The sequence below is a fragment of the Harpia harpyja genome, chromosome 5 (genome assembly GCF_026419915.1).
Source record: "Harpia harpyja isolate bHarHar1 chromosome 5, bHarHar1 primary haplotype, whole genome shotgun sequence".
In the NCBI taxonomy this organism is placed as follows: Eukaryota; Metazoa; Chordata; class Aves; order Accipitriformes; family Accipitridae; genus Harpia; species Harpia harpyja.
This window is the reverse complement of record NC_068944.1, coordinates 39,801,936-39,825,803: the sequence shown is the minus strand read 5'-3', so window position 1 is coordinate 39,825,803 and position 23,868 is coordinate 39,801,936. Positions and strand designations below refer to the sequence as shown.

General features: G+C 38.7%; 1 long non-coding RNA gene across 1 annotated transcript; it reads left to right on the top strand.

Moving 5' to 3' along the window:
* Positions 1–321: 321 nt before the first annotated feature.
* LOC128142401 (uncharacterized) lies at positions 322–19,083 on the top strand. Its single transcript, XR_008235382.1, has 3 exons — positions 322–413; positions 539–571; positions 17,403–19,083. It is a non-coding gene; the product is annotated as an uncharacterized LOC128142401 (long non-coding RNA).
* Positions 19,084–23,868: the final 4,785 nt, after the last annotated feature.

Below are 23,868 nucleotides of genomic sequence, written 5' to 3'. Positions count from 1 at the left end.
GAGCTCGTGGGTGGCGGGGTTACCTGCTTGTAACGTTTATCGCGCAGCCCTTGTCCGCTTAGCCCTGTCGCTGGCCTGTGCTTGGAAGTCTGCGCTTTGGTACAGGTGTGGTGGGAGAACGAACAATGGTTCGTCAGGTGCATTTTTTGTGTATAGCTGCTTTCACCTCCATCGTTAATGAAGTATGCAGGCCTTAAGCAGTGTAAACACAAGTTCAGCAGTTCTATAGGGGCTTCAGGTAGCAGCCATCAGTAAAAGCTGTGACCAATGCCACAGGGGAGAATTGAGTATTTATAAGCATGAATCTCAAAATCGTAGTTAATCGTAGTTAATATGCTGCTTAGAGTTTTGAGGAGAGAATGCCTTAACTCCAATGCCACTTGTGTAAATGCACCTGTCAGGGCAATGGGAAGGTACATCCCTCAAGACATTTAGTCTAAGTCCCTTTTGAAACTCTGTGCATGTGTTTTTTCTTCACAAAGTGATGGATGTCCTTTTTTTTTTTTTCTTTTTTTTTTCTTTTTTTTTTTTTAAATAGCAATTGCACAAAGTGATCCTGGGAAATAACTGGGTAAGTAACAGTTCTGGATGAAAAAGTCAGGTTATAGTGGATAATCATTTCGTCCTATAGTCAAAAACTGAACATTATACTGGAAGTTACCTCAAATTGATGTAGGTAATGCTTGCAGAGTGCTCATTTACTCTGTTATAGTGCAGCCTGCAATTTTGACAATCACTCATCAAGAAACATGTTAGAGTCCAGAGGGAAGCAACAAGGTCTAAAAGAAAAGATTGAAAGAAATGGCCTTGGTTGTTCTAGAAGGAGAAGATACGAAGAAAGTAATCAAGTATTTTTATGCATAAAAAAGTGATAATTTCTGTCCTTTCAAACAGGACAAAATATCATGGATTTAAACTGTGGCTGGCGAGGTTAAAGTTGATCTCTTATGACACCTGGATGAACTAGTTGACCTTTAGTAGATCTGCAAACTTAACTTTGGATAGGATGCCTTTAAAACACTATCAGAGCAAGTAGGACTGCACCCCCACCTCTGTAGCACCACAGTTACAAAGTAGACCCTTAGATTCAGTCTTTCAAGTCATATTTCTTTCCCTTTTTTCCTGTTCTCCTACTCCATAGGCAGCTATGGCACGAGGGGATTCTCACTTCTTGGTGAAGTGGTTCTAGTTTGCATACAAAAAAATAAAGATTGAGTAGGCAAAGTAAAAGTGAGTCAAACAGAGCACAGGCACTTATGTGGAAAGAGGGCCCACATTAGATAGATAGTCTCCTTACCAATAAGCTAGACATTAATTTCTGCCTTTGGTTTGTTGGGGAGTTTGTTTGTTTTTTGTTTTCCTGGCATCTTCTATCCTTAACTTCATTTAACCACAGTGAAATAACTACAACCCCAGAACACGTTTTGGTGTGATGAGAATACTGCCATGAGAAATGTGGGTTCTAATCTCTTCCTACTAAGGAGAGAATCCAGATTTCAGCATTTCTTAGGTCACAGGGACTACTGGCCATGGGTAAGTCCCACAAAGTTACATGTTGAATATGGCATTGAAAATTTCAGTTTTGATCTTAGGTCTTAGAGACCTAAATTTGATATCAGAAACACTTGATAAGAATCTGCCACATAAGTCCATTAGGGAATCTGGGCCAATGAAACAATGGGCTTTAAACCATCTGGTTTATAGCACCTTGCCAGTTCTCAGGATTTTATACTGAGACCTAGGAAGTGTATGTTTTTTAACCCCCTATCTTTGGAATCATAAAATGACATTAAAGTGCCATTTTTTTAAATGGTTTTGGCCTTCCTTTTTGGAGAAAGAAGTCTTGAAAGTAAGCAGCCAAGAACTTTGAAAACGAGTGTCAGGAAAGGAGAACTCAAGTTTATTATTTGTTTAAGATCCCATTGGTTTTGACCCAATGGCATTAATTTTGTGAGGCTGACAGTTGGTTTTGAATGTTTGGGGGTTTAAACATTGCTCATTTTATAGAAGTACTGGATTGCCTTTGAGAAAGTGCTGGCCCCTAGTGACTTTATAGCATCTGTTCAGTTGAATATGCAATGTAGTTGTGGAATAAATAAAAGCAGTAGGAATTTTGAATTCATTTTTTAAAGATTGCTGTGGTTTGTGTGACAAAAATCCAATGTGCTGCAAATATTTCCAGTTTTTTATAATGTTGGTGTCTGTGCTGAGAAGCGATTCTACATTGTTCCTTCTTACCTATACCATTAGGAACGTGGTAGAGTGAAAATTATCCTTAAAGAAAGTGCAAGTTCAGCAGGATTCCAGTCTGCATTGCAAGCTTTGCAAAGTCTTAGGCTCAAATGAACCTTTTTAGAATCATAGAGTCATAGAATGGTTAGTGTTGGAAGGGACCTTAAAGATCATCTAGTTCCAACCTTCCTGCCATGGGCAGGGACACCTTCTACTAGACCAGGTTGCTCAAAGCCCCATCCAGCCTGTCCTTGAACACTTCCAAGGAGGGGTTATCCACAGCCTCTCTGGGCAACCTGTTCCAGTGCCTCACCACCCTCACAGTAAAGAATTTTTTCCTAATATCTAATCTAAATCTACCTTCTTTCAGTTTAAAACTGTTACCCCTTGTCCTATCACTACACTTCCTGATAAAGAGTCCCTCCCCATCTTTTCTGTAAGCCCCCTTTAAGTACTGGAAGGCTGCTATAAGGTCTCCCCGGAGCCTTCTCTTCTCCAGGCTGAACAACCCCAAGTCTCTCAGCCTGTCTTCACAGGAGAGGTGCTCCAGCCTTCTGATCATCTTCGTGGCCCTCCTCTGGACTCGCTCCAACTCTTCTTCTGTTGGGGGCCCCAGAGCTGAATGCAGTACTCCAGGTGGGGTCTCACAAGACTGGAGTAGGGGAGAGCAAGAGAGGAGAGCAGAGATGGGGAATAATGCAGGCCTCTGAGGACTTGCTGGAATGCTTCTTGGCAATTAGGTCTGTAACATTATAGTTCAGGTTCTGGCCTTATGTGGCTCTAGAGACTTTGGAAATACATATGGTTCATTTTTCAAAATGCTTTTAGACCTCTCTTTTTTCCCCCTCTAATTTTCCATCATCTAATAGTTACGTTCAGGAATATAATTTGTGATCTGAACTATGATAGTTTGATTCCACCAACCTTTGCCATCAGATTATCATATTGAAGATTTGCATCATCCATGTGCATGACTTGCAGAGTTGCTACAGATGGAGCTATGTCTAAGCCATTATGCCAGCAGTTTTCCAAATGGACTTAATTGGACAGGGAGCGCCAACCAACAGTAGCATTCTCTTCAGGACTCCAATTCCTTGTGGTTATTTGAAACGCATACTGAAAAGACCCTGAAAGGGTCTTGGGGCCCTTCTAGAAATGTAGCTCTAGACTACAACAAAGCTCAGGAGGAGGACAATTCCCTTTGTTTAACCATGAAATCAGTAACTCCTTATCAAAGTCTTCCTTGTTACATTCAACAAAACCTTTTGGTTTTTTCCATTACTGCTTTCAGCATAGTGATTGTGCCAACTTAATGGCAAACTTGAAAGGCAAAAGGATGAATACATTTACCCTTTTGAGATACGTTTTCCCTTCAGCTTCAGTGGACAAAACCAGAAGAAAAACATATGTATTTTAAAAAATAGGAAAACTTTATGGTAATAATTTCTTTGAAAATTATTGAGATTTAAGACGCAAGTTCTTAGGCGCTCAGAAAATGTAGCGAGGATTCTTTTCTTAGCCAGTAAATGTAAAAAAGACCAAGTCCAGATAACCACTATTTTCTCATACATCTCAGAGGCTGTCACTGGACTGTAAAACAGGTGCTTTGTCAAGTCTTGGTTACAGATAGAAAGTGTCCCCAGGAATCTTGCAAACTAATACTAGACAACAGACAAACTGTAAATAGCATGATGCCTCTGTTTCTCAGTGTAGCCTAACAGCTCAAAAAGATCATGAAAATACTTGTTAAATAAGTAGAAAATACATGCTACTAGTGTTCTTCTGTTTTTACTGCCTATATATATATATATAAATATAAAAATACCAGTGGACTATGATCTAGCATTGGTGATAGACCTTCTCCAAGCAGTAAGCTGGACTAGGCGGCCTTCAGATATACCCACCAACCAACCTTTTCGTGATTATCTGTGATTGAGAGAGTCTGTGAATGGTTCATGAAACAAAGTCAAAGTTCTGGTATAGGTCACTGCTGAGGAACATGCCTTCCAGAGTGTCCCAAGTTATTAGCACACCTCCAGCTGCACCTTGGCATTGCACCTGTGCTCCCTGGCTCTGGGGTCAAGAGACTGGGATGCCCAACTTCATCTGGCATGAAGGATCACTGCATCAGCAAAAGTCCTCATAACATGGCTATAAAGGAGTGAAAAACAGAGCTCAACTGCAGATAAACAATTTCCCTCTGTGTGTGTGAGATTTAATAGTTCTGAGCTATTAAATATAGGAATATATCAAGACTTTATCATATATGATTTAGTCCGTGGTAATTAACATGCTCTGCACGCTGTGTGAAGTTCAATCCTATGCTGAAGGCCGAAGCAGGTCCCAAATTCCAGCAATGTTAATGTTGTTGATGCATTTCTTGGGAATGAGGAAATACAGGCTTGCACTTATGAAAGAGTTTGGAGGAAAACATTGTATGAAAGAACTGCAAAATTGTATGAAAGACTGTAAATAATCATAGAATAAAATTATAATCGATGGACAATTAAATAGAATGTAATAGTTCATAGCTAACCCTGTGACAGGGTTAAACAGCTAAATTAGTGCATGCTGTCTTTAAAACAACAATGAATTCACCTCCTAGATACTTTGATTTTATTTCCTTTGTTATCTAGTGTGTTATTTTTGGTGGGCTTCATTATCTGGGAGCATGAGGTAAGACAGAAGCTTTCCACACTGGCAAGCTCTTTTCCAGATATGTGCTAATGTAAAGTATTAGTATATTGGATAACAGTGTGTGCTAACTATTTGGCTTAAGGGAGCATGTAGTCAAATATCACAGTAGGGTGGGTCCACAGCTATGATTAGTTGCTGACAGATCTTCTCTCATTAGTTCTTAGGAAAGGCAGTCTTAAAAAAAAAAATACATAACCTTTATTTCTGACATTCTCTCCGTTAAACCCTCTCTGTCCATCAGTTTAATTTTAATCTAAATTTCACTCATATTTTGTGTAAAACAAATGTCTCTTGCTGCCTTTGCTCTAATCACATAGAGCAATCTCCCTTTTGGTGTACAACGTTGGTCATCGTAACTGCATGTTTGAAGCTTGGTTATGCCATCATGCTGACTACAGCCCGGAGGGTAGGGTAACAACCAAACATTGTGCTAGAGGAGACTACCAGTGGCCATAGTTTATATAGCTGGGGTACTTCTGGTCCACATCATACTAATTTTAAGACCATACTTTTCCCAGTTCATTAGCAAACTATATAACATCTAGGAAACCCAACAATTTTCTAATTTTAAAAAAGCAGAAATTCCTGCATGTGGCTTTAAAACACACACACTCCTGGAAGTGGCAACCCTCTTTTCTTAAAGTGCACTGTAGACAACAGCCCATGGCCTGTTCCCACCCTGTTTCAAGTTATTTCATATGCCAAACCAGAAAAAGCATGGAACTATTGTACAGACAGTGCTCGGATACCTTATGGTTTGTCCAAATATTTTTAGGTGACCTGTAGTAAGAAAAGCTTCTCTAGTTCCATTTAGCCTGTGATATTTGTACTCCAGCACAGCTGCTTACGTGTTTCATTCCTGTTTCAAGATTTGGCTTTGCTGAGCTGTAGGTAATACACACGAAGACAGCATTTTAGGTTCTAAGCCTCAGATGGTAAGCTGCTTGCCTGACAATATGCACTGAATGCTGTTCTTTAATTTTAATTTAAGTTTATAATTTTCCTGATGTTTAAGAAAAATTGTCATGAACTGGATTCCATAATTATTTCAAAAACAAACTATGTGATTCCCACCTCTGACATTAGATTCAAGAATATCTTTGTAATTAAAACAAAGTTCATTATATCAAAGAGACATGGTGTGCATTTGCTGAGACAGTGACCCATTCCATAAATCTGGCACTTATTTTGGAAAAAAGGATTAAATAGATTATGGAAAGGATACACTATTCTACCACCTTATTAATATTTTTCTGTTCAGCCTGGTGGAAAATGCCTGTAAACCTTTCTGAAGTCATGTTCGGCATGTGACTACAGCCTTTTGACTCCTGCACTCTGATTAGTTCATTAGATAAATGAAATATGTTTACTGCCTGGCTTTTGTTGTGTCACAGGAGTGTCCTATTTTTCTTTTTCCCCCTAAAACTTTTTTTTTTTTTTAATGGAAGAAGCTCATGTCTCTCTCACAGGATTCTGTGTTTTCCATTCTTGCTCAAGAAGTCCTGAAAGTTTGCTCTTTGGTAGAATGAGGGGTTTGGCTCTTCTCCCAGCATCCATTCCACATCCCACTCCATTAATCTGATTTCTAAACTTGGAAAATTTTTATCAGTTTTATAACCCTACAAAACTTTCTAAAATCCTACTGTCAGTGATGCTTCCATTTTTTTCCTAGATACTTTTTTGCTATGCAGTTTATTAGTGGTTACATTCAAAAGTTGCATAGCATAATGTTGCAGGAGTTGTTAGCTGCTAACCAGAAGAAGAGGAACTGGAAGGCTATCTCCAATGCTACCTCCAAGCTAGCTTGCTCCGACAGATCCTGAGAAAGTTAAAGCAATCCCTCTCCCCAAACCCTGTACCTATGTCTAGACTCTGCTATCTATACACGTATGTCTATGCAAGAGGAGTCCCCTGTTAATGTTCTTAAACCTTTTATATAATTGTAGGATGTTGTTAAAATTCGTTATTTATGTGAATGTTTAATGTCTACACCACCTACCTAAATCTCCATTGTGCTCCATAGTTTAAACCAGTATGGTATGATTCCTATCAGAAGCAGTATTTTTCAGGCCATACTTTTATATTTTGGGTTATTTCTCCACATTTCTTTTTTGCCAAGAAAGTTGAACAAACCCCCACAAAGTAAGGATGCAATAAGGCAGTAAGTGAAGAACTGTGTTCCTGAAAGACATTTGCCTTAAAGATATCTACAATAATTATCATTTTTGCATCTGTATGATGTTCCTCTGCTAAGGTATATGCTAATTTTATATATATCACTTTATATCATAACATTATGCATGATTATGTAGATTATATTGCCATCTTTATTTAAGAAATATATTAGTGTTCAGAATCACCTTTTTAGAATCAAAATTTTCTACAATGAACTATGGTAACATTCTTTGTCCTTGGGTGACATGCTGCACATATCTCCTTAAAAGCATCTACCTCCTGGGCTGCTGGAGTCTTGTTATTAAATCCTGATCTGGATACAAGCCAGAGTTTCTGCGTCCTTGGAAGCACAGTTCTGACTGACTAGAAAGGCTGCCATTTTTCTCTGTGTAATTCAAGTGCCATGGTCTCTCACTGAACAAAAAAACAGGAAAAAAGGTGTACATCCATTCTCCCCGAGCAATGCAAGAGGGTACCTGTTATCAGTGTACAGTGTCAGAGGGATTGTGCCCATTGACAACAAGCTGAATTCAACCCACAAAAATAAAGAAGCTGCATAATGCAGCTTTATGATTTATGTTATGTATTAGGTCTGCATTGCTAAACCAGCATTACAATTTACCTTTGCAAGCACAAAATCCAGCCACCCACCCTGTATCAGTATGATAATAAAAAGAATTAATCACCAAAGGCTGATAGAATTTAGTTAATTTCTCCATTTGACTATTTCCTTGACCACAGTATGTGAGAGAAGAAGATCTATGAATCAGAACATTTGACATTTTGTATTTGCGTCACTTTAAAATATTTAATACAAATCTGGAGAAGGAGAAAGTTTTGTTTTCTTTGAAGTGTGTAAGCCCTACACCTACTTTGTCAGCATAGCCACTCAGCATCCCCAGTATAAAATTATTGATATGCTTACGCACAAAATAAGTATGTTATTTATATTTTTTTAATATTCAAATGTTTACAGAAGAATACCGTGAATAAGCACCAAAGTATGATTCCCCGATTGTTATTTGTAGGAAGAGTGCAACTTAATTTCTGTTTCAAAGCAGAGATCTCTTGCAATGTACTACATACAGACCAAAATAACTTGGGTAACATAAAAAATTGCGATAATTAGTACATAGTACTTCGGTGATTTCCATTCAGTCAACTAAAAGTAACTACATTTCCTCATTAATGACAAAACATCTGTTCTTTATCAGTACTTGTAGCTCTCTGTTCCTTGTAAGAATTGATCTATTTTCAGTCGTGCCTTATTGTAAAATAGCAAGTTAAATCTAGACTGTGATTTTAGCATAAAATGGGTGGAAAATACTTCCAATGTACAATATATAAAAGTTAGAACTAAGAGCTTTTTTTTTCTAAATATAGATTAACTGAATAAATAAATTTCAAGTACATCTGACTGAAATAATTGCATGATGGAACCCAAAACCCATTGGCTATTGTGAATCCATTTTTATTCTAATAACCTCATCAAAGAGATATACACAATCCTTTCTACAACCTTATAGTTCATTCCAGACACAGAAGCTGTCCAGTTTTTTGAGGTTTTCCATTAACCTATGTAATCAAATTTCTGATCATCAGCTGGATCAACACCATTAATTCTAGTCCACTCAAAAGTGTCTCCAGAGTTGAGAGCTCAGGATTATTTTTTCTTCATGTTGGTTTCTGCTTTCAGTTCTTTCACTAATTTGTTTGCCACAGTTTTGATCTTTCGGCCATCACTAACTGTGTGTCATAAATAGTTATGCTGATTCTGGCATGACAGTACTTTCTTTTATTGTTTTCTAATGACACTTCACAGTATTCTTTCTATTTTATATTTTAGTTAGCTGATCATGGCCATCTCTATTCCCTAATCTTAATGACAAGGTCTGCACTGGCTAGCCCCCTAATTAGACAAGGCACAAGTACTGAGGTGCTCAAGATTTGGTCCCAGTCCTGAGTCAGGACAAACTCAATTTACTTTAGGCTGACAACCCATCACTTTAAAGATCTCAATATTTTAATATTTTCAATCAAATCTCTGTTTTGTGCAACAATAAGTCTGAAGTCTTGCTGAAGAATGTTCTTCATAGGTAATATTTAATGTATGAATTATATACGCTACGATGCAATGCTCAGATCGAACACAGAATTTAAAATAAGTAACCATCCCTCCATGCTTAAATTAAATCAACAAAAACAATAAAGGTATTAATAAACTTATTGTATTAATTCATGTTATATTATTTTTATTTTAGGAAATTGCTCAGACAGTAGGCCTATCAAGTGTCTCTAAGCATAATATACTACATTTTTTCAATTATATACTTATACAATTATATAGCCACATTTTACTGTCCAGTGAACAAGATTAGAGGTAGCTCCTTTCTTTGGTTAGTTATTTGTCATTATTAAAATCATGACATCTCAGTCTTTCTCTCATTTGTTTTCATTTAAAAGCAGAAGTTAATTTGCCTTTTACTCTGGAAATTCTGATCATTAAAGGACTTATCTCTTAATGTTTTTTGGGCCTAATGAGTTGGGAAGAGAATGTCCTATGCTGAGGCTCAGTAAGAGCCACGTTTTGTACATGGAACAGCTCAACAGACTAGTATTTTTTCCCCTTTATTAATTTAATGTTTTTCGTAGCTGTTGTGACTTGCTATTAACAAGCAATCAAATAGCAACATTTAAAGAGGGGGGACTGACAGCTGCCATTCCTACCTTTAAAAGCTAAAATATTTTGCTAATTGGTTTTTTTTTGGTTGGTTGGGTTTGGTGTCTTTTAAACAGATCCACTAGGTGGTGCTTTAAATAAGCTACCCCGATGTGACCGCTCGCCCAGGGTTGCCAAGCCCATCTCAGAAATCTAGGGGCAACTGGAATTTATTGTGGCTGTGAAATATTAAACTGTAATTCATTAGTCAGAACTCCAACAGGAATATTCTTGGCAACAGGAATAAGATTGCTATCCAAGTGCTTGGGTTCCTCCTTTTCCAAAACCGAGTTTTCTGTTTCAGAAATAAAACTAGGTGTTCACCATTGTGGAGATGTACTGCTCTCCATTATAAATTGCAGTGTTTCTTCACCTCTGGTACTCTCAAAATAGATCATTTTCCATTAGTAATTTTGGCACTTGAAGAAAAAGTTTATGTCCAGACTCAAAGTGATTTGGATAAATAGTTCTTTAAATATATTAGCTAAAGATGAAGCTTGGCATTACCTGAGTGCTTCATCAGTTCTGGAAGAAGTTTAACTTCCAACCAGAAATGAAGGAAGACTGTTGCGATGTTAGTGCGTGTGGCCAGGGGAAGGGGTAGGAAGGCACATATGGCCAGTTATGCAGGTATGAATTACGGACACTGTGCCAAATTCCTCGTGGAGACCAAGGTTTGTTTTCTCTGGTTATTCTTTAGTCATTTGCTGTGCAATCACTCTTCCTAATGTAAACCAACTACTTCAGAGCTTTAAAAAAAGCACAGCCACTACAGACTTCTTGGTCAGCTATGCACCAGTCAGTTGCCTGATAATTCCCCTGCCTTTCAATCTGACAGTAAAAGCTTCTGGCATAATTATTTCTCCCTGACATTGCTTCTCTATCAAAGAGGGTGTTAGTCCTGTCCAACCCCTGCCCAGCACCCTGGTGGGAGCTCTGGAGCCCTGCCAGCTGCCAGGAGAAGCTGTGACACCTTCAGCCCTCAGGCCACTCCAATTTCCTCTCCCTCTGCCTCGAAGGTGAAATTCTGGTGATCCAGGCTTCACTTGACAGGTGGTTTTGAGGGAAGTGGCCCTCAAAAGGCATTTCTCGGTTCTTTGCAGACCCCAGGAGAGCAAACTCCTCTAACCCATATGGCAAGCGGGGGATAGACGGAGGAGAGGGGAGAAACATGATGAACTTGTTCCTATCCTTTTTGCTTGCCTACGGTGGCAGGCAGGTGGCTGAGGGCAGCTGTCCGGGCTGCACCCATGCAGTGCTGACACTCACACAGCTCGTGCAAGTTTTGCCTGAGAAGCAGGCCAGCAAAGGTGAGACCCATGAGAGGGCTCTGACTGCCAGGGCAGGTCTAAGAGGGCTTCAGGTTTGGGGTGAGGGAGCTGGAAGAACTGAAGTGGGGGAGCCCGGTGGGAAAGTGAAGGTAATGCTGAGGGCTGGGCAGGAATCAGAGGTGCTGCACTAGCAGATATTGAGGATTAGGAAATTGGAAGTAACCACAGTTGGAATAGTTTAAGAGACACAGGACAAATTTAGAGTAAGCCAGGCTTCTGTTATTCATAGAAAAAAATGAGGCAGCGTATGAAGAAAAGCATGCGTGAATTGCCAGCGGAAGAGACTCTAGACAGTCTATTATAAGAGTCTCTAAAGGGTGCACATGTAAACCCAGAGAATTCAGACCTAGTTGTTGATAAATGCACTGCAATCAAATGTAATATGTCATTTAGGTGTAACGAAGTCTGTTTTGCTCATGGCCAAAACACAAAGGCTCTTTTCACCACAAGGGTGGGAAGCAGAGTAAGATACATAAACTAGGGTGATGTACTTGAGAAGCTAATCTCTCACCCCTAGTATGCCTACATCATGTCAGGTGTTTTTCATGTTTAAAATATAGTCTATAAAGAAACAGCCTAAGGATATTGATCTCAGACAAAAAAAGAAGGATTTGGGTCACTGGAAATATATAGAGAAGAAATTAATCATAAACTCAGCATTATGTGCAAAGATGATTTATAGAACATAAAAATTAGGCTTGATTATCTGCAATGCATCTTGGAATAATGCTGATATCAGTAATCTGAAATATGCAGATTAGAAAATGTTAGTGCAACCCTCAATTAATATGAAGTTGACAGTTCAAAGCCTTCCTCCTTTTCTTTTTCTTTGTTATTGTAGTTCTGAAATAGATACACAAGTTTTATATATATATATACTATTTTCTTTCTCCAGTTTGTTGTTGCTGCTAAAGTTTAACACCAGTTTTAGTCCTATATCTGAGTATCTTCATTTTTCAATATGTATAATGCCAAAAACTGAAGTCTTTCTTTTAAACCAGAAGTCACATTTGGGTTGATTGGGTTAGTTGATGTTGTGGTTTAACCCCAGCCAGCAACTAAGCACCATGCAGCTGCTCACTCACTCCCCACCCAGTGGGATGGGGGAGAAAATCGGGAAAAGAAGTAAAACTCATGGGTTGAGATAAGAACAGTTTAATAGAACAGAAAAGAAGAAACTAATAATAATAATAATGATAATAAAATTACAATAATAATAATAATAAAAGGATTGTAATATACAAGTGATGTACAATGCAATTGCTCACCACCTGCCAACCGACACCCAGTTAGTTCCTGAGCAGCGATTCCTCCCAGCCCCCCTCCCCCCAGTTTATATACTAGACATGACATCACATGGTATGGAATACCCCTTTGGCCAGTTTGGGTCAGCTGCCCTGGCTGTGTCCTGTGCCAACTTCTTGTGCCCCTCCAGCCTTCTTGTTGGCTGGGCATGAGAAGCTGAAAAATCCTTGACTTTAGACTAAACACTACTTTTAGCAACAACTGAAAACATCAGTGTGTTATCAACATTCTTCTCATACTGAACCCAAAACATAGCACTGTACCAGCTACTAGGAAGACAATTAAATCTATCCCAGCCGAAACCAGGACAGTTGATTTTAATGTTTAATTAGCCTACATATTTATTAAGTTTGTGGGGGTTTTTAATAACCTAATTTGTATTTTACCACTTCTGTTTCATTTTCATGAGAGGAGACTGATAAAATATTTGTTCATGGTGATGTGAGTCTGCTGCATAGGCAGGGCCAGAACTGTAGGCAGTCATCTCAGTAGAGAGGCAAGAAAGAAGCCATTGGCTCTGTGAGTCCTTAAAGCAGGGAGAGAGCTACTCCCTGTGCCAGGCTCAGGATAGAGCATCCAGATGCAGAAGGAACATACTCTGATCTCTGTGCTTTCACATTGCACTTATTGTTATCAGCTGTAATGTAACTTGGAGAGAATTCAGGTTCAAGAGCTGAAAAAGCACTGAATAGATCTTACTCGCCTTCGTAGGACCTCTGCTAGGAACAGGAAAGAGTTCATTTCTACCTCACTGGCATAAGGTTATGTAAATTTTCACTTGTTTAAACAAGTGGTTTAGTTAGTTTGTCACAATTTCTTGTAAAAAGAACTAAAAGCAATAATTCAGGATGAAAAGAAGAAAATACAGCTTTTTTAGTATTTAGTGCTAAGATAGGACAAGCGATGTTTTCTTCAGTTAGTTTGTAAATTTTCCGATGCAAGCTAACCAGAAAAATGTTTAGGTTAAGTAAGGAATTTTTTCCCCTGCCATGTTCTGAAATTGCTATAAGTTTTAAACTAGGCCAAATTCATTCTTGGTATAACTCCACACAACTGAGCAATGTCAGTGTTTTAGAAACATTTTCTGGGTGATCTGTAAGACAGAAAATGGGAAGTTTAGAGAGAAGTCAGTCTGATGACAGAACTGCAGAAGTATACCTTGATTGAAAGCCAGACCAACACAGCCTTTGCAAAAGGGAAGAAAAGCGCTTTGCAGGCTTTTTAAAACCTAGTAAAATAGCAGGTAAAGATGTCCTAAAAGCATAGCTTCTATAGTTTTTCAACAGGGTCTCTCCCAGAATGAAGATGATTAAAGAGGATGAATAATCATGGGGTTTGCTACAAATTAAACATTGAATGTGTAAGGAAAACAAACAAACAAGCAAACAAAAAGCTGGAGTGAATGGCTGGTTCTCCAAATAGAAGAAGGTTAGGAACAGGCCATCCCAGGGATCTGCATTAAGACCATATTATTTTTGTTTGGAAGCAAAACCTTTTACCCACTTACCCACTTAGTCTAAAAATAGGCTAATATGAGATGGAAATAACTCTGTTAGAAATCAAAGATGAGATACCTTACCCCTTTGCAACAACACAGAGTTGACTAATAACTGTCCTGAGATAGAGTATGGTATGTGCTCCGTTTTGTGGTTATATTGGCTTCTCAGATACATATCAGATACCATTTCTTTCTATGCAGTTGGTCATACTCTTAGGATTGTCACATCCACTTCTCACCTCCAAAACATTTATAATTGGCAACTAAAATACTAGTATGTCTTCCTGGCTTCCTCTCATGGATGACTAGCCAACAGTCTCCCCCTCGCAGCCCAACCCTTCTCTGCCTCCTCTTTGATGCCGTGGCAGATGTCATCTCTCTGCCTGTCATTTTGGCTATACCTGAACATGTCAGGCTCCTCTGTATCTTCATCCCTAGTTCATACCTCTTTTTTTACTAATTCCCTCTGCATAATGTGTCCAGGACAGAATTCTCTTTGTCTACTCACAAAACTGGAGTTCTCATTCGTGATATGGTTGTCTCATTTATTGAGACCTTTTTCTGGTCTTGTCAAATTCAGTCTTGCCCTGCTCACACCTACCCACGAGGTTGCTGTAAAGATTGCTTTTTGTGCACATCTGAAAGTGTTAGCTCTCTGTGTGCATCGTTATCCTCCCATTTCTCTATCACATCAAACCTAAGATGCTTATCCTCAAATCAAAGCACTTTTTACTGTTGCCATATAACCTATGGCACCAGCTTTTCTTTAGCAGTGAGTTAGAATTAGGTGCAGGCCCCCTTTTGCCCTCACTGTTGGGAAAAGCTCTACAAAAGGAGTTTTCTCCTTTCAGTCCCTCCTTGAAACTCGTCTGGGACATTTCCAGGCTTCTCAAGACCTAGGTTGCAGACATGCAATAATTTAGGCGTATTGTTTCGACCAGTATGGTTTCATTGTTTTCTTATCCTCTAACTCTGTCTTTTTGTGCCTTTTTTATATGTATATGCAGGCTGCCTGAGGGCAGGGACCAACTTGTTCTGTGTCTGCACAGAACCTAAGAGAAAAGGGTAATGCAGTAACATCAACCACAGTAGTAATATCATCAATGCATACATAATATTATTCATCTTACATCTTTTTTAGGAATCACAGCATCCTTTTTGGTTAACCACATCATGAAGCTACCTTCTCAGTCCTTCTGTGCTCATGCCTTTCTTTTAATTTCACTAATATGATACTAAGTGCCCCTGCCTGGACAGCTGAAAGGACATCACAGGGAAGGACTATTTCATTGTCTAAGGATAGCTCTGTCCTCTAGCTGCCTTCATGCACTAAAAGAAAGGCAAACGTTGACAGAAGAAAGAAATGGCACTAGTATGCTTCCTTCAATGGTGCTACTATAGAGACTCTGAATATGATTAGTATAGGCAATATAGACAGCATTATCATTCTTTTTAGTTGAATTCACTGAAGAAATGGTAAAGAAAATCAAGAATAAAAATACCTAATTCATTTATTAACTCAGCTGAGTCAGTGAATACTCAGTGATTGCCAACCTGGATTAAAGTTCATGTGTCATTCAAGAACTCAAATATTGTTTCACTTGGCAGGCAAGGATCTAAGTAAACAGGATTTCCCTGAAGGTAGCAAGGAATGATGATGCAATGTGGTTATTTATTAGCTTTGGTTTTACTGTCAGGGAGATGGGCAAATAATGGCCTAATGCTTAGAATTTAAATGGGTCAAACTATTTGCACTGCTTAGTCTCTGCCCAACTTCTTTGTAAGTTCCTAGAGATAAGCGTCTCAATAAACATTATAATTTTCAGAATTCCTTTATCCTCGTTTGGTACTTTGTGCCAGTTTAAGCACTTTTGAAAATCAAGCCATTCATTGCAGTAAAACTACTCAGAACCATTTCTTTGCAGAAAATATTCCTCATTTAAACTCAAAGCTTTCACAGAGATCTACCAATCTGCTTGCACAGAGATCTACCAATTTGGATTAAGTTTTTTCCTGAAATGTCCGATGTTGACTGTCTAGTCACTGCAAGTGCAATATCTAAATATACCTCAGACATTTTAAATCCAAATCCAAATATTTTGACACGGTATGCTCTCCTAGGTTTTGGATTTTACAGTAGAAAATGAAAGCAAATTTTGTAATCTTGGAATGCAGTAAATGGATAGTTGTCCTCTGGACAGTTTTATTTACATCCCTAGCTTAAATTGGTTATTTGAAAAACATATAAAAAAGCCCTCGTTCTCAGTTTAAAAAAATAACTATTTAAAACTAATTAGTCTTCTTCTTAAAAAGCAACTTTACTGGGAAAAACTAAATACTGAGGGTGGGATGTTGGACCCACTGATGGAATCTGCTTTCCATTTGACCAGGAGAAATTAAATTTGATAGTGGTGCACACCAGTCTTACTTTCACAATGCCCAGCAGACACGGGTATCGCATTTGTAGTTGTAGTCACTCTGCCCACTTTCCCCTGCAATCCTTCTCGCAAATATTTATCAGCCAGAATTTGCTCACAGGTTTTGACAGTGTCAGTACACCTTATCTACCATAGCATATAGCTCTTTGCTACACACCTCACATGTAGAAGTAATGCAAACTAAATGAAGGCTTGCCTTGAGTGTGCCTTTGCAACGTTTCACTGGTCTTCTTCTCTGACATGCTATATGTTTTAACTGGGAGGTCTCTCATCCAATATTTTTTTTTATTTGCCTGGATCAATGTAAAAATTTGTAGGAACATTGCTTCGGTGTTAACTGTTTGGCACCAATCTAAGGCTTCGTTTTCCCGGTGACATTTTACCATTCAGACAATGATTGTGAATTAAGGCATCTGATGTTGTAACTTTAAATTTTTCAAGGTTTTCAGGCATTATCATTGCTTTTATGCAAGCTTTATAAAATGATAGACTCTTCTAAATCAGTGCCAAAACTCCTATCGTCTACCATTTCAAATACAGCAAGTGGGATTAAGGCTACTAGAGTGATACAGCAAATCCTATTAAAGTAATTTAGGTTAGACTTTTAATGTTACTTAGGTACTTAATTCTCCTTTTATCCAAGTTAAGATGAGGTGCATAAATAAATTTGCAGTTCTGGGTCTTCGGAGCTTTTGAAAATCCCACCCACCAATAAACATTCCACAGTTTTGCATAAGACTTACAGATCTGATTTCTCAAGGAAATAAATGCGATCACATTGCCTGCCCATCTGTCTGTCCATCAGTCAGGCTCTGGCCTGTCTCTCCCCCTCATAATTTTTCAACCTAACAGCTAATGGTGACTACATTTGACAGAAAGGCAGGGGCCCAAAGGTATTAAGTCCTTACAAAGTATAAGGATTGGAGAAAGGGCAGGGGCACCTTCTGCCTCCCCTTGAGAGCTGCAGCATGAGCTCAGCTGTCCTCACTTCCCTCTTGTCCCCTCAGGTTCACTGATCAGCACGTGTGGTGGTCACAGCCAGCTCAGCACCACCGTCTCAGCCCGACAGAGGGTCTAGCCTCGGCTCCAGGAACAAACCACACAGGGAAGGCAGCTGGCACTACTCTGCTGAGGATGGTGGAGAAACTTAAAACACAGGTCCATTGGAAACCAGGCCACGTTGGTTTCATCATCTAAAACCAGTCACTTGCTAACTTCCAATAGCCAACACTGAACAGTAGTTTCTCAACACAGCTTCTGGAAGAACTCTCTTGAAAACCACACATTTCCTCTGAAATGGCATCAACAAAATTTATTTAAAACTAGTTGTTCTCTGGACCTCCCCAATTTTGCTGTCTTGCAAAGGGCAAAAAATTTTGACGTGTCCCAGTGGCAGCAGCTGTATTGAAGAGCTGACATCAGTGCCTACCCCGTAAAAGATTCTCCAGTCTAGATTAGCTCTGTGACATGCGACAGGAGATGCACTGTCATTTAGTCTTGGTTCACACTGGATAGTATTTCTCATCCCTCAGGTTTACCTCATCTTGTTTCCAGGTGATCAGCCAGCAGGACGGGTACTGTGTCAGGAGGAAGGAATGGAAATCTGTCCACAGGCTGTGGCTCTAGCTTGACTTCTCACACTAGGGCTCTTTTGTAAATAAAATATTGATGCCCAGGCCCATGAAGCTTTATGTCATCAAGGCAGTGGACAACGCTATTACATGCTCAATAAAAGTACATCATGGAACTCAGTAGAGACGATTGATCTGCAGCTTGAAACAGAGAAGCTGGTGTTAAATAAAATTAGGTTGTCAATGGCTCTTCTGAAAGATTTCTTTGTGTTGAGACAGTACCAATTGGAGGCAGCATAGACCAGTTTTTAATCCAGTATGTGGAAGGAAAATTAGGATAGAGGAGTAGCTATTTTTCTCACCTACTCAAAAGAATATTTGTAAAGAATATTTCTAGAGAGTTGAAGCCAGTGCTGTACCTATAGAGTACAGAACCTACAGTTCCAGTAGAGACACAGCATTTATTGATGCCTGATTTTTGTCCAAGTATCTAAATCATGACAAGGTAAATTATTTTTATACACTTAGACTAAAAGGCAATAATGCAATATATTCCTCTCCACCTCACAAACCTGTTTAGTGGTAGGGACGAGGCCTGGGAAATACCTGCTGCATTGATGCTTAGTACATAAAGAGGAGTGAGGGCTTAAGTTATTAGTTTAGTCCAGGCATAATGTAAACAATGCATAGATTCTACACAGCAGTTTGTTATAGTGGCCTGATTCTGGTTATAGTACTTATGTTTTGGCAGTCCAAAGCTTGTCTAGGTGAGAAGATGCCCATTGTTTCAAACAGGATTGTGGTTTGGTCACATCTAATTGGCTTGATGTGTCCTAGGACTGCTTGTTAAAATATCTACTAACAGAATTGATTAACAGCATGATTTAAAAAATAAATAAATCTGGGTTTCACAGGAGAAAATACTTATAAACATATTTTTCAAAAAGGAAAAAGAAAAAAATAAATTGCAATACTGCATTTTCTGCATTGTAAAAGCAATAGTTGTAATTTTAGATACGACATAATGTTTGTTTATTGTATGAATTGATCTGTGCAGCCATATTCTTGTATAAAACTCCAACGATGTCAATATATTCTTGTATAAAACTCCAACAATTTAGGAAGAATGACTGTGTTGTGTGTTTCTCATTCTTTTACAATATAATATACTGGATTCTCTCCTATTTAGAAGCACTCCTATTTAGAAGCAGAATGACAGCTCCATAAATTCATCAGGAGAGATGATCTATTTAAAGCGTAGGCCAAATAAAAACCTAAACCCTAATAAAATGCAAGACCCAAACAAAAGTTTGCATTTAGCTTGCTGAGGTATATAGTATTACAGTAGTCACAAAACTAAAAGAAGGACAGGAAAATGCATCAGATTATCTGGCATGGAAGTGAAAGAAGTAATGCATACTTAGTTTTTATATTTCTGCATGCCCAAATGTGTTCATGGTGCTCCTGGATAATTTTTTTTCAGTATTTGCAGGTGCTCTTTTCATTGTTAAGTTTTTATTGACAGGCTTTAGCTTTCAAATGGTTTTACCAGTGTCTCAGAGAATCTATGCTATATATTCTCATGTGAAAAGCATGCAGTAGGTCTGATTCTGCTTTAGTCAGAATCTTTAAACTTCACAGATTTCTGAGGGAGGTGAATGTCTTCGAAGCTTCACAACCTCCATTGAACAAAGTTTACCACATACTAATTAATTCCCTGGAAATTGCTTTTAGTAGTCTTTGCAGTGCCACCTTATTTGCCAAAACTGTTATTTATTTTTGCTGGGTTTTTTCTTTTTTAGTGCAGAATTCCAGTGCAGGACTCCGAGATGGGCACATCTTGATAGTGTAGAGTCAGCACCTAATTCCCTGTCTAGTAAAACTCCATTTAAAGTCATCTTTGCAGGCAAAAATTTGTTAAATCAGGGCACTGGATACTGCTTCTGTGTCAGGGCTTGTATTTAGTACCCTGCATATCCTGCTGCATACCACAAACAGGACTAAAAAGTTGACAGGATGAAGTAGCTGCAGAGTCCAATGAAGTTCAGTACAAGGCAGCCGAGAACTACACTTTGAAACAACATGCTTTGATTGAGTAATTGGCATTAAAGGTAAAGGAAAGGGGAACTTGCTACAGCAAATCATAACCCATAGACCGCTGCTGCTGCAGCTATATTGCAGGCAGTAACCATATGCTGGAATGCATGCAGGAAAGACAAGGCATGTGAATGCACAAATATTCACCCTATCGATTCTGCTTGTTGATTTTGCTCACAGCTTTTCAGTGGCTGTCAGCCCCAGCAACCTGAGTTAGCATCTTTTATCACTTGTGTGCTTATACAGTGGAAATGTTGACAAGCTGCAAAAGCAGCAAAAAATTGTGAGCAGAGGTCCCAGGGAGGGACACTACAGCCAGCCAGACCAAACACATGGTCACAGACAGAAGTTGTGAAACACACAGATGCAGGGAATAACGAGACATTTGCTGAAGAGCTGTTGTGTTTGCTGGTTTGGTTTTTTTTGGCTTCTCCTCACTACCAGTTTACAGAAGCTCTTAAATGAAAACCCCATGAAATTAGTTAGTTAAATTTCAACTAAAAATGAGTGATAGGTGGAAACCTGTGAAAGGTGAAATTACGGCCTGAAGTCTTTAATTAAATGTACAGCCGATCGGTAAATCCTTCCCCATACGTATGGGCACAGATTTATTTGAAAGGAGGAAGAGATGAGGGTTAAGGAAGGTACACAAGTCTTTCTTCTCTTTAAACATATATAGTGCAATGCATATTCTCCCAGCCACGTGACAGGGCTGGGTCTAGCTAGCCCTTATTGCTTCCATGACGTGCCCAGACTTTGAGGGGATGCCCGTAAATCTGGCAGTAAATAAACCATCAGTTCTGCAAATGGTTTGGTGCAGATGATTCATACTCTTGCTACAGCAAAACAGCAGGATCAAAGTCTTTCCCCTTCATCACTCACTCAGTCCTTGAGTTACCCTGCCAGTTCCTGATCATGAATGTTTTTCATCATCTCTTCACACACCAGGGATTGCAGTGTCTTACAGAGCAGAATAAACTAGATTTAATTTAAGTAGAAGCTCAGGCTGTGCTTATACTACACTTTTTTTTTTTTTTAACTTTATTTTTACACCAAGATGGTTTTGCAAATAATCTATTGTGCTGTAAAATGAAAGACAAGTTCTCTGCCATGTACCTACCATCAACTGTCTGCTGAGATTGCTGAATTATATTATAGAGTAAGACTTTTAAAGGCTATTGCTAAGTTACTGAGTCACCAACCAACCCTGCTAGACAGTATATTGTAAGCTTTTAGGCCTAGTACAATAGGTAAAGGTTTGCCAAAGTTTTGAGCAATGCTATCAGCACCAGTGAGTAGACAGACAACAAGAAGGATGGATCATGGAGAAATTCAGACGAAAATCAGAAAGAATTTACTGCAACAACTAGACCTGTTACACCTTAGGGTTTCAGTTGCATTGAAGGGCTGACATCTCCAGCACTGCTATGCTGAGGCATTCCCACAATATTGATTCAGAGAAGAATGACAACTATTATACACTTTTTTTTGCTGTACAAAATGGTCAGCCTTCAGACACAGTAATAGGTTCTCAATTCAATTTTGCTTAGCTTGAAAGATTTCTTTCTTCCACAGTAATATTCCAAAGTACTTTATATGAACAGGCTCCCATGACAAACTGGGGTTCCCACTGATTTCACTGTCTGCTCTGGATTTCACTGGAAGCTTGCATTTGTACAGGAGTCTACTTTCTTGTACAGGACTATTTTTTTTTACTTGTACATAATAAATATCAGAGTGATAAATAATATTTTTTTCCATGTGACATGCAATTTCATGTCTCTCTAGTTAATAAATGGTAACATAATTCTTCCCAAATGCCTATCCATGCTGGAATATGTGATAGGCTTGAAGAATAAATATTTGGACTTAGATTTTTTTGGTAGAGTAGGGTTATTTTGTTTTAGCTGGTGTATGCTTCTTTGAGGAGAAAGGCAAGAGGAAAGAGCAAGCCATCTGGCACCCTGTAAAGCAACTCTCCCAATTATTGTCTTGATTTCCTGACTCATACCTCTGCATTTACACTTTTGAAATGTGTGAATTCTTAATAAAAAATCAAAGACCTTAAAATTAAACATTCCATGATGGCTTTCTCTGCACAAGTTTAAGCAACTTCTTAACTAGAACTTAATGTACAGAGATGCTGACTACCTGCTATCCTCAGTGACTGAAATTAAGTGTTCAGCATCTATGAAAGTTAAACTTCTAATCTTGATCCTATTGAAATTTGTGTACTAATGCTACTTAAATGCGTGTGCGTGAAAGACAAGGTCCTTCTATTTATCCATATGATTCACAGAAAGAACATACAACTGCTACTGTAGGGTTGAAACTCAAAAACTTTTTATGATTTTTGTAGTGTCCTGTAAAAGAAAGGAGCACAGGTACATGTATATTTTACAGTCAATCTAAGACAGTTGCCTACACAACTCTTGAACACTTGCCACAGAAGACCTGTTAAAGTATGCTGTGGGTTTTACACAGATGTAAAGCTTCTGCTGAAAGAGTGCAAATTCCAGCTACCTGGGAAAAGTCTGTTTGGCACAGGAACACACCAAAAGGGAACATCTAAGAGATATTGCCACAATTTCAAGTCTTTGTTGTAGCAGTAATCATCATGGTCCAAGGACACAAAAAAGGCAAAGTTTACAAACAAACAGGCATATTTTATTTAGACAGAGCTTTCAGGTACTTGAGCTCTTTTCCAGATGTAATTAAAGAAAACAAAAACTTTACGTACAAGCCTCATCTTGCAACAGGTCTTAATTGCTCTGGTGAAGGGTCAAGTATTCAACATGTTGGCTCCTCTGTACGAAGCCCTGATGATATCACATCTTCACTGACAGAGGTAGGAGCTCTCATAAGTGTTACAAATACAGTCTCCCTCGTGGAATTTTTAATAGAAACCTTAAATTTACAGATATTTTTGTAACTCAGTCTTGAGGGAAATCACTGAAACTGCTAGTAAAACTAACTTTGGTCAAATATGAAGCCAAAGTAGCAATCCGAATTTTGTAGAAAAGCTAGTTAAAAGCTGCAAGTTGCTCAGCTGAAAGGTGTAACAAAAAGTATCTGTATTTTCTCACCCTTTTTGTTTTTACAGACAAACCCCTAAGCTATAAGAATACTGAGATAGCAAAACTAAGTGCTCAAAAATTAGGAAGCGGTGTTTAAAAACACTGTATGACCTTGCCGTGATATCCCATTGTGTTTGTCCTGCCACCCGTGGCTGGGTTACACGTTTACATGCCATTTTTCCCATGGAGGCTCTGTCCAGCTCTGTACAGAAACAAAAGGTTGTTACTGCCCTCTCCACATTCTGTTCTCTTTGTTTCTTCTATTTCCAGCTTGCTTTTTCTTCTTGATCTAGGGCAGGTCGATACTTCCTCACACCTCCCTGCCATTCTACATGTCCATCTCCATATACTCTTGACCGCTACACCCACCTGTTTCCCAATTTTTATCCTTTGCTTGCCCCTGCAAGCTTATCTTTCCTGTTCAGTCCCTTGAGTTCCTGCTTTAACCTCTTTTTTTGGCAAGATTATTCACAGTTCTCCCACTCTTTACCTATCTGCATTTAGTTAGGCAGATTTTTTTTTTACATTCGGAAAACTAAGGGGGACACCTGTAGACATTTCAGCAGCATGTAAAAGTCCAAGACGTGGCTAGATATGACCAAAATGCCGATCAAAAAGTAAGTAAGTATTAAGCGTACATGTAGGAAGCCAGAGAAGGGGAAGATAGTCTGGAACAAAGTTTTATAAACCTTTTAATAGGCCTAAGAATGCCTTATAAATTTTATGTT